This window comes from Arachis hypogaea, chromosome 13 (genome assembly GCF_003086295.3).
Source record: "Arachis hypogaea cultivar Tifrunner chromosome 13, arahy.Tifrunner.gnm2.J5K5, whole genome shotgun sequence".
Lineage (NCBI taxonomy): Eukaryota > Viridiplantae > Streptophyta > Magnoliopsida > Fabales > Fabaceae > Arachis > Arachis hypogaea.
In genome coordinates, this window is record NC_092048.1 from 88,563,506 (window position 1) to 88,576,546 (window position 13,041).

Here is a 13,041-nt window from a genome sequence, read left to right on the forward strand (position 1 = left end):
GCAATTTATAAAAAAAAAAAGATATGATTGAAAAGATATGATTGAAGAAATTAAAAAGATTTGATTTCTGAAAAGATTTGAAAATATCAATTTTCGAAATTAGAATTTTGACTTGACTAAAAAAAAGATATGATTTTGAAAATCTTTGACTAAATTAATGCAAAATTTCGAAATTTATGAGTAAAATAAGGAAAGGATATTTTTTTGATTTTTGAATTTTAATGCGGAAAGAGAAAAACAACAAAATGATACTAAACTTAGAAATTTCAAATCAAAACACAAAGAACAAACAAGAAAACTTTGAATGTCAAGATGAACATCAAGAACACTTTGAAGATCAAGATGAAAACCATGAACAAATTTTTGAAAAAATTTTAAATAAATAAAAGCACAAGGGACACCAAACTTAAAATTTTTAGAAATTAAAACACAAATTTTAGAGAATTTAAAGGAAAACACAAAGAAGACACCAAACTTAGAATTTTTAAAGATCAAGAAAGGACAAGGAACAAGCAAATTCGAAAAATTAAAAGGAAATAAAAGCATGCAATTGACACCAAACTTAAAATATGAAACTAAACTCAAATAAAAGACTCTAAACCAACAAAAATAAATTATTCCTAATCTAAGCAACAAGATAAACCGTCAGTTGCCCAAACTCGAACAATCTCCGGCAACGGTGCCAAAAACTTGGTGCACGAAATTACAATCACACTTTTGCAACTCCACACAACTAACCAGCAAGTGCACTGGGTCGTCCAAGTAATACCTTACGTGAGTAAGGGTCGATCCCACGGAGATTGTCGGCTTGAAGCAAGCTATGGTTATCTTGTAACTCTTAGTCAGGATATCAATAATTCTCAGATTTAATTGTAAAAAGTAAAAGAACATGAAATAAATACTTGTTATGCAGTAATGAAAAACAGGTTGAGGCTTTGGAGATGCTTTGTCTTCTGAATCTCTGCTTTCCTACTATCTTCTTCTTCATGCACGCAAGGCTCCTTCCATGGCAAGCTTTATGTTGGGCATTATTGTTGTCAATGGCTACTTCCCGTCCTCTCAGTGAAAATGTTCCAAATGCACTATCACCGCACGGTTAATCATCTGTCGGTTCTCGATCATGTCGGAATAGGATCTATTGATCCTTTTGCGTCTGTCACTACGCCCAACACTCGCGAGTTTGAAGCTCATCACAGTCATCCCTTCCCAGATCCTACTCAGAATACCACAGACAAGGTTTAGACGTTCCGGATCTCAGGAATGGCCGCCAATAATTCTAGCTTATACCACGAAGACTCTGATCTGAATCATGAGGCTAAGAGATATACATTCAATCTAAGGTAGAACGGAGGTGGTTGTCAGGCACGCATTCATAGGTGAAAATGATGATGAGTGTCACAAATCATCACATTCATCAGGTTGAAGTGCGAATGAATATCTTAGAATAGAAGTAAGCGTGATAGAATGCAAAACAGTAGTAATTGCATTAATTCATGAAGAACAGCAGAGCTCCTCACCCCCAACAATGGGGTTTAGAGACTCATGCCGTAGAGAATACAATATGAAACATGTAAAGTGTCATGAGGTACAAGATGAATCACTAAAAGTAGTTTTTATAGTAAACTGGTGACCTAGGGTTACAGAAAATCAGTAAGCTAGGGTGTTTAGTGTAAAAATCCACTTTCGGGGCCCACATGGTGTGTTCTTAGGCTGAGCATTGAAGCTTTCATGTGTAGAGACTTTTTTTGGAGTTAAACACCAGCTTTTGTGCCAGTTTGGGCTTTTAACTCCAGCTTTTGTGCCAGTTCTGAAGTTAAACGCTAGAATTTCTGTGCTGACTTTGAACGCCGGTTTGGGCCATCAAATCTTGGGCAAAGTATATACTATTATTTATTTCTAGAAACCCCAGGATGTCTACTTTCCAACGCAATTGAGAGCGCGCCAATTGGGTTTCTGTAGCTCCAGAAAATCCACTTTGAGTTCAGGGAGGTCAGAATCCAACAGCATCTACAGTCCTTTTTCAGCCTCTGAATCAGATTTTTGCTCAGGTCCCTCAATTTCAGCCAGAAAATACCTGAAATCATAGAAAAATACATAAACTTATACTAAAGTCCAGAAATTTTTTATTTAAAAACTAATAAAAACATAATAAAAACTAACTAAAATATACTAAAAACATACTAAAAACAATGCCAAAAAGCGTATAAATTATCCGCTCATCAATGAACAAAAGTAGATCTACAACAAAGCATAGAAACAAAATAGAAGAAATTATAACAAACAATAGAAGAATGATGAATGTAACAACAAGGAATTGAAAGGTAGAAGTAGATGAAAGCATGAATTAAAACCTAGATCTAAGAACTAAACCTAATCCTAATCCTAATCCTAGAGAGAAGGGAGAGCTTCTCTCTCTAAAACTAACTAAAACTAGATCTAAAGTGTCATGTGTATTGGTTGATGATTTCCCCTTCATTCCTTGGTCTATTTAGCCTTTTCCTGCCAAAAACTCAGCTCCAAATGGGTCCAGAAACCCTCCAAAATCGCCAGGCACGAGTTCTTCCTTAAAAATCACGTGCAGCCTTCAACGCGTATACGCATAGTGCGCGTACGCGTCCCTGGAGCATTTTGCAATCCGCACGTAGGCGCATAGTGCGCGTGCGCGCCCACGGGCTTTTCCAAATCTTTAGCTTTTCATGATTTCTCCACTTTGTATGCTTTCCTTCCACTCCTTTGATCCTTTCCTAGCCCTTTTCAATCTGAAATCACTAGCAAACATATCAAAGCATCTAATGAAATCAAAGGAAGATAAAAGATCATCAAATTAAAGGTCTAAAAAGCATGTTTTCACATCTAAGCACAAATAACGAGACAATCACAAAATCATGCTAATTCTTTAAATAAATGTGAGAAAAGGTTATCAAAATGCTCTAAATTCAACACAAGATAAATCCTAAAAAGGAGGTTTATCAACTTCCCCACACTTAAACCTTAGCCTGTCCTCATGCAAAACCAAGAATGAAGCAAAGGGTATGACATTTATTCAATGGAACTAAGCTCTATGCAAACTATCTAAATGCAACTACCTATCATGAATGCAATTGCTTGGCCAAAACAATTCAACTTCCAAGAGAACATATATGAAAGCATAAGGGCTCAAACAATGGAAATTAAATTCAACCCACAATTGTATTGAATTATCAAAAGGATTTACAAACTTGCATGAACAAGAATGATTATGGCGAATACATGTAATTGAGCACTCGAAACCTCACCAGATGTGTATCCGCTCTATTCACTCAAGTGTTTAGGGGTTGATTCACTCAATTCTCCTCTAATCATGCTTTCCAAAGTTTGTTCTTTATCTAACAATCAACACTCATCCAATGCATGCATACAAATATCATGAGATCTTTCTCAAAGGTTGTAATGGGGCTAGGATCAAGGTAGGATCATATATGGATAAGTGGACTAGAATTTGAATCTTTGATGAGCTTAAACTTTCCCACCTAACCTATGACGACCTATACAATTAAGTACTAACCTAACTACCCATCCTTCACTTTTCACATACTCATGCATTTTCTTTTGATTTTCACAACACTTATGCATTGACTCTTATTGGACTTTACTTTGGGACATTTTGTCCCCTTTTTATTATTTTTCTTCTCTTTTTTTTCTATGCATATTTTTTTTCTTTTCTTTTTCTATATATTTTTTCTTTTTTTTTCTTTTTTTTTTCTCATTTTTTTTCTTTCTTTCAAGCTACATACAAGAATCTCAATGCATAAGGTTTACTACCACCATTGAGGTTGTGTTCGGGTTCTTGGGGGGACCTTGTCTTGGCTTCACAATTCGACTTCGGTCTTTGGTGCACGAAATTGTGATAACACTTTTCACAACTGCGCACAACTAACCAGCAAGTGCACTGGGTCATCCAAGTAATACCTTACGTGAGTAAGGGTCGATCCCGCGGAGATTGTTGGCTTGAAGCAAGCTATGGTTATTTTGTAAATCTTAGTCAAGAGATTAATGATAAGAGTGATTGTATTTATGAAAAATAAATAACATGAAATAAATAGTGCTTGTGATTCAGTAATGAGAAACAGGTTAAGGTTCCGGAGATGCTCTGTCCTCTGAATCTCTGCTTTCCTACTGCCTTCTTCCCCAAACACGCATGACTTCCTTCAATGGCAAGCTTTATGATCCTCTCAGATGAAAAATACCAGGTACAATCTCTGTACGGCTAATCAACTGTCAGATTTCTCGTCTCGGATGAAAAATACCATGTACAGCTACCGCACGGCTAATCATCTGTCGGTTCCCACTAGCGTTGGAATAAGACCCTTATCCTTTTGCACATTGTCACTATGCCCAACATTCGTACGTTTGAAGCTCGTCACAGTCATCCCTTCTCGGATCCTACTCGGAATACCACAGACAAGGTTTAGACTTTTCGGATCCCAGAAATGCTGCTAATTGGTTCTAGCCTATACCACAAAGGTTCTAACCCTCGGACTCGGTCCGTGGATCAGAAACCCAAGAGATACGCACTCAAGCTGTCGCCCAATGACTACGTTGAGCTCAGATAGAACGGGAGTGGTTTTCAAGCATGCGTTCATAGGTTGAGGATAATGATGAGTGTCACGGATCATCATATTCTCTATATTGAAGTACGAATGAGTATCTTAGAATAGAATCAAGCGTGATTGAATAGAAAATAGTTGTAATTGTATTAATCCATTGAAACACAGCAGAGCTCCTCACCCCACCTATGGGGTTTAGAGACTCATGCCGTAGAAGATACAATATGAAGTGTAAATTGTCATGAGGTCCAAAATGAATCTCTAAAAGTAGTTTTTATACTAGACTAGTAACTTAGGTTTACAGAAAATGAGTAACTAAGTACAGATAGTGCAGAAATCCACTTCCGGGACCCACTTGGTGCATGCCTGGGCTGAGCTTTCAAGCTTTCATGTTCATATGCTCAAAGTTGGCGTTAAACGCCGAAAAAGGTGCCAGTTCTGGCGTTTTATGCTAGAAAGTTTTAGGCTAACTTTGGACGCTAGTTTGGGCCATCAAATTTCGGGAAAAGTATGGACTATTATATATTTCTGGAAAGCCCAAGATGTCTACTTTCCAACGCAATTGAGAGCGCGCCAATTGGACTTTTATAGCTCGAGAAAATCCATTTTGAGTGCAGGAGGATCAGAATCCAACAGCATCTGCAGTCCTTTTTCAGCCTCTGAATCAGATTTTTGCTCAGATCCCTCAATTTCAGCCAGAAAATATCTGAAATTACAGAAAAAAACACAAACTCATAGTAAAGTCCAGAAATGTGATTTTTGAATAAAAACTAATAAAAATATAATAAAAAGTAACTAAAAACATACTAAAAACTATATAAAAACAATGCCAAAAAGGGTATAATTATCCGCTCATCACAACACCAAACTTAAATTGTTGCTTGTTCCCAAGCAAATAAAAACAAAATAGGATAAAAAGAAGAGAATATACAATAAATTCCAAAATTATCAATGAAGATTAGTCTTAATTAGATGAGCGGGGCTAGTAGCTTTTTGTTTCTGAACAGTTTTGGCATCTCACTTTATCCTTTGAAGTTCAGAATGATTGGCTTCCATAGAAACTCAGAATTTAGATAGTGTTATTGATTCTCCTAGTTCAATGTGTTGATTCTTGAACACAGCTACTTTATGAGTCTTGGCCGTGACCCTAAGCATTTTGTTTTCCAGTATTACCACCGGATACATAAATGCCACAGACACATAACTGGGTGAAGCTTTTCAGATTGTGACTCAGCTTTGCTGGAGTCCCCAGTTAGAGGTTCCCAGAGCTCTTAAGCACACTTTTTTTTTGCTTTGGACCACGACTTTAACCCCTCAGTCTCAAGCTTTTCACTTGACACCCTCACGCTACAAGCACATGGTTAGGGACAGCTTGGTTTAGCCGCTTAGGCCAGGATTTTATTCCCTTGGCCCTCCTATCCATTAATGCTCAAAGTCTTGGATCCTTTTTACCCTTGCCTTTTAGTTTAAAGGGTTACTGGCTTTTTCTGCTTCTTTCTTTTTCTTTTATTTTTTGCCACATTTTTTGTTTTTTTTTTTCACTGCTTTTTCTTGCTTCAAGAATCAATTTTATGATTTTTCAGATTGTCAATAACATGTCTCCTTTTTCATTATTCTTTCAAGAGCCAATAATTTAACATTCATAAACAATAAAATAAAAAATATGCACTGTTCAAGCATTCATTCAGAAAACAAAAATTATTGCCACCACATCAAAATAATTAAACTAATTTCAAGATAAATTTCGAAACCCATGTACTTCTTTTTCTTTTGCAAATAAAAATATTATTAAATTAAAAAAGGTGAAGGATTCATAGAATCATTCATAACTTTAAGACATAGACTCTAAACTTTATTGATCATGGGATAAAAATAAGACATAAAATAAACATAAAAGCAGACAAATAATAATAAAAGGAAGGAAATTAAAGACATAAAAATAAATGACTCTAATACTAATGCTTATGTAACTCTTAAAACAGGTTTTTAATAATAAAAGTTATCACAGAGTTAGGACTCAACAACCTTGATTTTGAGGGGTAGGTGCTCCTTCAATTTGTGGGACATCCAACTCTTCAAGGGACAGCTTCTGGCGCTTTAGTTCCTGTAGCTCACGCCCTTGCTTCTCTTATTCTCTGAGCAGTTTGCAGAGCATGCTGTTCTGGTTCTGCTGCTCTTCTTTCAGTTGATCCATAGATTCTTGCAGCTTGTTGACAGATGCTTCTAAGCGGGCCCAATAGTCAAATTGAGGAATTTCTGGGAGGAGCTCATGCACCCTCCTCTTGATGAGGTTGTCTTGAACTTGAGGTCCATCCATTACCCTTTTGGTAATTAGGTGTTCAACTGGGATATACTCATCCACACCTATCTGTACCCCCCGCATCTTTACATAACAGACTAATCAAGCTTGGGTAAGCCAATTTGGCCTCAGTGGATTTCTTGTTTGCAAATAAGTAAATTTCACAAGGAATTAATTGATGAACCTCCACTTCTTTTCCCAGCATAATACAGTGGATCATCACTGCTCTTTTGACAGTGACTTTAGAGCGATTACTGGTGGGAAGTATAGATCGCCCAATGAAATCCAGCCAGCCCCTAGCAACTGGCTTGAGGTATCCTCTCTTCAGTTGGTTTCGGATACCTTTTGAATTGGTTATCCACTTGGTTCCAGGGAGGCATATGTCCTCTAGAACTTGATCCAACTTTTTATCTTTAGCCATTCTCCTATTAAAGTATTCTGGATCATCCTATAGTTGAGGAAGTTTGAGGACTTCTCTCACTTTGTCAAGATGGAAGTAGATAATCTTCCCTCTGACCATGGTTCGAAAAGTATGGAAGGTAGTTCCCTCCATTCTTTGCTTATCTGTTAGCCACAGATTTGCATAGAACTCCTGGATCATGTTTCTTCCCACATTCATCTCAGGATTAGCCAGGATTTCCCAACCTCTATTTTGAATTTGCTCTTAGATCTTCGGATATTCGTCTTCTTTCAGATCAAACTTGACTTCCGGGATCACTGATCTTCTACACACAATTTTGAAGTAATGATCTGCATGTTCTTTGGTGCAGAACCTCTCATGCATCCATTATGGTTTTGGATTGTTTTCTTTCTTGCCTCTTGTAGTGGTTTGTTTTCCTTTAGGAGCCATGATATTGGTCAGTGATCACGGAAAATCACACCAAACTTAGAGGTTTGCTTGTTGATGAGCGGATAATTTATACGCTTTTTGGCATTATTTTTAGTATGTTTTTAGTAGGATCTAGTTACTTTTAGAGATGTTTTTATTAGTTTTTATGTTAAATTCACATTTCTGGACTTTACTATGAGTTTGTGTGTTTTTCTGTGATTTCAGGTATTTTCTGGCTAAAATTGAGGGACTTGAGCAAAAATCAAATTCAGAGGTTGAAGAAGGACTACTGATGCTGTTGGATTCTGACCTCCCTGCACTCAAAGTGGATTTTCTGGAGCTACAGAACTCAAAATGGCGCGCTTCTAATTGCGTTGGAAAGTAGACATCCAGGGCTTTCCAGCAATACATAATAGTCCATACTTTGGTCGAGTTTAAACGATGCAAAAGGGCGTTGAACACCAGTTCTACGCTACAGTCTGGAGTTAAACGCCAGAAACACGTCACGAACCAGAGTTGAACGCCAGAAACACGTTACAAACTGGCGTTCAACTCCAAGAATGACCTTTCCACGTGTAAACTTCAAGCTCAGCCCAAGCACACACCAAGTGGGCCCCGGAAGTGGATTTATGCATCAATTACTTACTTCTGTAAACCCTAGTAACTAGTTTAGTATAAATAGGACTTTTTACTATTGTATTAGACATCTTATGATTTTTTAGTTCATCTTTGGAAGATCCTGGATTGTATTTTTGATCCTGTGATCACGTGTTGGGGGCTGGCCTCTCGGCCATGCCTGGACCATTATCACTTATGTATTTTCAAACGGTAGAGTTTCTGCACTCCATAGATTAAGGTGTGGAGCTCTGTTGTTCCTCATGATTTAATGCAAAGTACTACTATTTTTCTATTCAATTCAACTTATTCTGCTTCTAAGATTTCCATTCGCACCCAAGAACATGATGAAGGTGATGATTATGTGACGCTCATCATCATTCTCACTTATGAACGCGTGCCTGACAAACACTTCCGTTCTACATGCAAACAAGCTAGAGTGAATATCTCTTAGATATCTAATACAGGGGACCGAGTCCGAGTTATTAGTATCTTCGTGGTATAAGTTAGAACCTATGGATGGCCATTTCTGAGATCCGGAAAGTCTAAACCTTGTCTGTGGTATTCCGAGTAGGATCTGGGAAGGGATGGCTGTGACGAACTTCAAACTCGCGAGTGCTGGGCGTAGTGACAGACGCAAAAGGAGGGTGAATCCTATTCCAGTATGATCGAGAACCTCCAGATGATTAGCCATGCCGTGACAGAGCATTTGGACCATTTTCACAAGAGAGGATGGGATGTAGCCATTGACAACGGTGATGCCCTTACAGAAAGCTTGCCATGGAAAGGAGTAGGAAGGATTGGATGAAGACAGCAGGAAAGCAGAGGTTCAGAGGAACGAAAGCATCTCTATACACTTATCTGAAATTCTCACTAATGAATTACATAAGTATTTTTATCTTTATTTTCTGTTTATTTATTATTATTATTCGAAAACTCCATAACCATTTGATATCCGCCTGACTGAGATTAACAAGATGACCATAGCTTGCTTCATACCAACAATCTCCGTGGGATTGACCCTTACTCACGTAAGGTTTTATTGCATGGACGACCCAGTGCACTTGCTGGTTAGTTGTGTGAAGTTGTGAAGTTATGTCTGGACCATGGTATTGTACACCAGTTCTTGGAGCCATTGCCAGGGAGAGAACGAACAACAAATTTTACAACCTCTGAGTAACAATTTCGCATACCAAGTTTTTGGCACCGTTGCCGGGGATTGTTCGAGTTTGGACAACTGACGGTTCATCTTGTTGCTCAGATGAGGTAACTTTCTTTTCGTTTTCTTTTCAAAAAAAATATTTTGTTTTCAAAATCTTTCAAAAAAAAATTTCCCTTTGTTTTCGAAAATTATTTCAGAATTTTTAAGAATGAATTCTAGAGTTTCATAAAGCATGTTGAAGCCTGGCTGGCTGTAAAGCCATGTCTAATTCTTGGACTGAGGTTTCCCCTTATAAGTATATGAAGTTGGATGAAGTATCAGCTATGGTATGCTTGATAGGTATCTGCTGAAGCTTGGCTGGCCATTGGCCATGTCTAGTGTTTTGGACCAGAGCTTTCACTGAAAGCTTGGCTGGCTAGTGAGCCATGTCTAATTCCTGGACTGAAGCTTTAGACTAAGACTGCAGGATTCCTGGAATTCATATAAAAATTTTTGGAATCCTTATTTTCCTTTTTCTAATAAATTTCGAAAAATAACAAAAAAAAATTCATAAAATCAAAAAATTCAAAAAAATATTTTTGTGTTTCTTGTTTGAGTCTTGAGTCAATTTTAAGTTTAGTGTCAATTGCATGTTTTAAATTTTGCATAAAATTTTCGAAAAATTCATGCATTCATAGTGTTCTTCATGATCTTCAAGTTGTTCTTAGTAAGTCTTCTTGTTTGATCTTGATGTTTTCTTGTTTTGTGTCTTTTGTTGTTTTTCATGTGCATCTTTGCATTCATAGTGTCTAAGCATTAAAGATTTCTAAGTTTGGTGTCTTGCATGTTCTCTTTTCATTAAAATTTTTTCAAAAATATGTTCTTGATGTTCATCATGATCTTCAAAGTGTTCTTGGTGTTCATCTTGACATTCATAGTGTTCTTGCATGCATCACATGTTTTGATCCAAAATTCTCATGAATTGAGTCAATTTTGTGTTTTTCTCTTTCATCATTAAAAATTCAAAAAAAAAATCTTTCCCTTTTTCACTCATAAATTTTCGAAAATTTGAGTTGACTTTTTCAAAACTTTTTAAAATTTAGTTGTTTCTTATGAGTCAAATCAAATTTTCAATTTAAAAATCTTATCTTTTTTCAAAAATCTTTTTCAAAAATCATATCTTTTTCATTTTTCTTATTTATTTTCGAAAATTTTTAAAAAAATATTTTTCAAAAATCTTTTTCTTAATTTTATCTCATAATTTTTGAAAATATCTTCAACAATTAATGTTTTGATTCAAAAATTTCAAGTTTGTTACTTACTTGTTAAGAAAGATTCAAACTTTAAGTTCTAGAATCATATCTTGTGATTTCTTGTGAATCAAGTCATTAATTGTGATTTTAAAAATCAAATCTTTTTCAAAACTAATTTCAATCATATCTTTTCAAAAAAATATCTTTTTATCTTATCTTTTTCAAAATCATATCTTTTTAATCATATCTTTTTTTAAACATATCTTTTTCAAAAATTTGATTTTAAAATATCTTTTCTAACTTCTTATCTTCTTATCTTTTCAAAATTGATTTTCAAATTTGTTTCAACTAACTAATTAACTTTTTGTTTGTTTCTTATCTTTTTCAAAACTACCTAACTAACTCTCGAATCTCTTCCCTCTTTTTCGAAAATCTCTTCCCTCTTTTTCAAAAATTCTTTTTAATTAACTAATTGTTTCAAATTTTAATTTTAATTTATTTCTTCTTTTAATTTTCAAAAATCACTAACCATTTTTCAAAAATAATTTTCGAAAATCCTTCTACCTCATCTCCTTCTAATTATTTATTTATTTACTAACACCTCTCCTCATCTCATATCTCTTATCCTCCCCCTTGTGTTTGGATTATCCATTCTTCTTCACTCTTATTCCCTTTCTTCTTCTACAAACAACAAGGGAACCTCTATACTCTGGTAAAAAGGATCCCTATTATTATTTTCTATTCCCTTCTTTTTCATATGAGCAGGAGCAAGGACAAGAACATTCTTATTGAAGCAGATCCAGAACCTGAAAGGACTCTGAAGAGGAAACTAAGAGAAGCTAAAATACAACAATCCTGAGACAACCTTACAGGAATTTTCGAACAAGAAGAGGATATGACAGCCAAAAATACTAATAATGCAAGGAAGATGCTTGGTGACTTTAATACACCAAATTCCAATTTACATGAAAGAAGCATCTCCATCCCTACCATTGGAGCAAACAATTTTGAACTTAAGCCTCAACTAGTTTCTCTGATGCAACAAAACTGCAAGTTTAATGGACTTCTATCTGAAGATCCTTTTCAGTTCTTAACTAAATTCTTGCAGATATGTGATACTGTTAAGACTAATGGAGTAGATCCTGAAGTCTACAGGCTCATGCTTTTCCCTTTTGCTGTGAGAGACAGAGCTAGAATATGGTTGGACTCTCAACCTAAGGATAGCCTGAACTCTTGGGATAAGCTGGTCAAGGCTTTCTTAGCCAAGTTCTTTCCTCCTCAAAAGCTGAGTAAGCTTAGAGTGGATGTTCAAACCTTCAGACAAAAAGAAGGTGAATCCCTCTATGAAGCTTGGGAGAGATACAAGGAACTGACCAAAAAGTGTCCTTCTGACATGCTTTCAGAATGGACCATCTTGGATATATTCTATAATGGTCTGTCTGAATTGGCTAAGATGTCATTGGATACTTCTGCAGGTGGATCCATTCACCTAAAGAAAACGCCTGCAGAAGCTCAAGAACTTATTGACATGGTTGCTAATAACCAGTTCATGTACACTTCTGAGAGGAATCCTGTGAGTAATGGGACGCCTCAGAAGAAAGGAGTTCTTAAAATTGATACTCTGAATGCCATATTGGCTCAGAATAAAATATTGACTCAGCAAGTCAATATGATTTCTCAGAGTCTGAATGGAATGCAAGCTGCATCCAACAGTACTCAAGAGGCATCTTCTGAAGAAGAAGCTTATGATCCTGAGAACCCTGCAATAGCAGAGGTGAATTACATGGGTGAACCATATGGAAACACCTATAACCCCTCATGGAGAAATCACCTAAATCTCTCATGGAAGGATCAACAAAAGCCTCAACAAGGCTTTAATAATGGTGGAAGAAGCAGGTTTAGCAATAGCAAGCTTTTTCTATCATCCACTCAGCAACAGACAGAGAACTCTGAACAAAATACCTCTAATTTAGCAAACTTAGTCTCTGATCTATCTAAGGCCACTATGAGTTTCATGAATGAAACAAGGTCTTCCATTAGAAATTTGGAGGCACAAGTGGGCCAGCTGAGTAAACGGATCACTGAAACCCCTCCTAGTACTCTCCCAAGCAATACAGAAGAAAATCCAAAAGGAGAGTGCAAGGCCATTAATATAACCATCATGGCCAAATCCAAGGAGGAAGGGGAGGACGTGAATCCCAAGGAGGAAGACCTCCTGGGACGTCCAGTGATCAATAAGGAGTTTCCCTCTGAGGAACCAAAGGAATCTGAGACTCGTCTAGAGACCATAGAGATTCTATTGAACCTCCTTATGCCAT

General features: G+C 36.4%; 1 non-coding gene across 1 annotated transcript; it reads right to left on the reverse strand.

Annotated features, from left to right (window-relative positions):
- Positions 1-12,014: 12,014 nt before the first annotated feature.
- On the reverse strand, positions 12,015-12,122 carry LOC112739900 (small nucleolar RNA R71). The gene has a single exon (XR_003170836.1). It is a non-coding gene; the product is annotated as a small nucleolar RNA R71 (small nucleolar RNA).
- Positions 12,123-13,041: the final 919 nt, after the last annotated feature.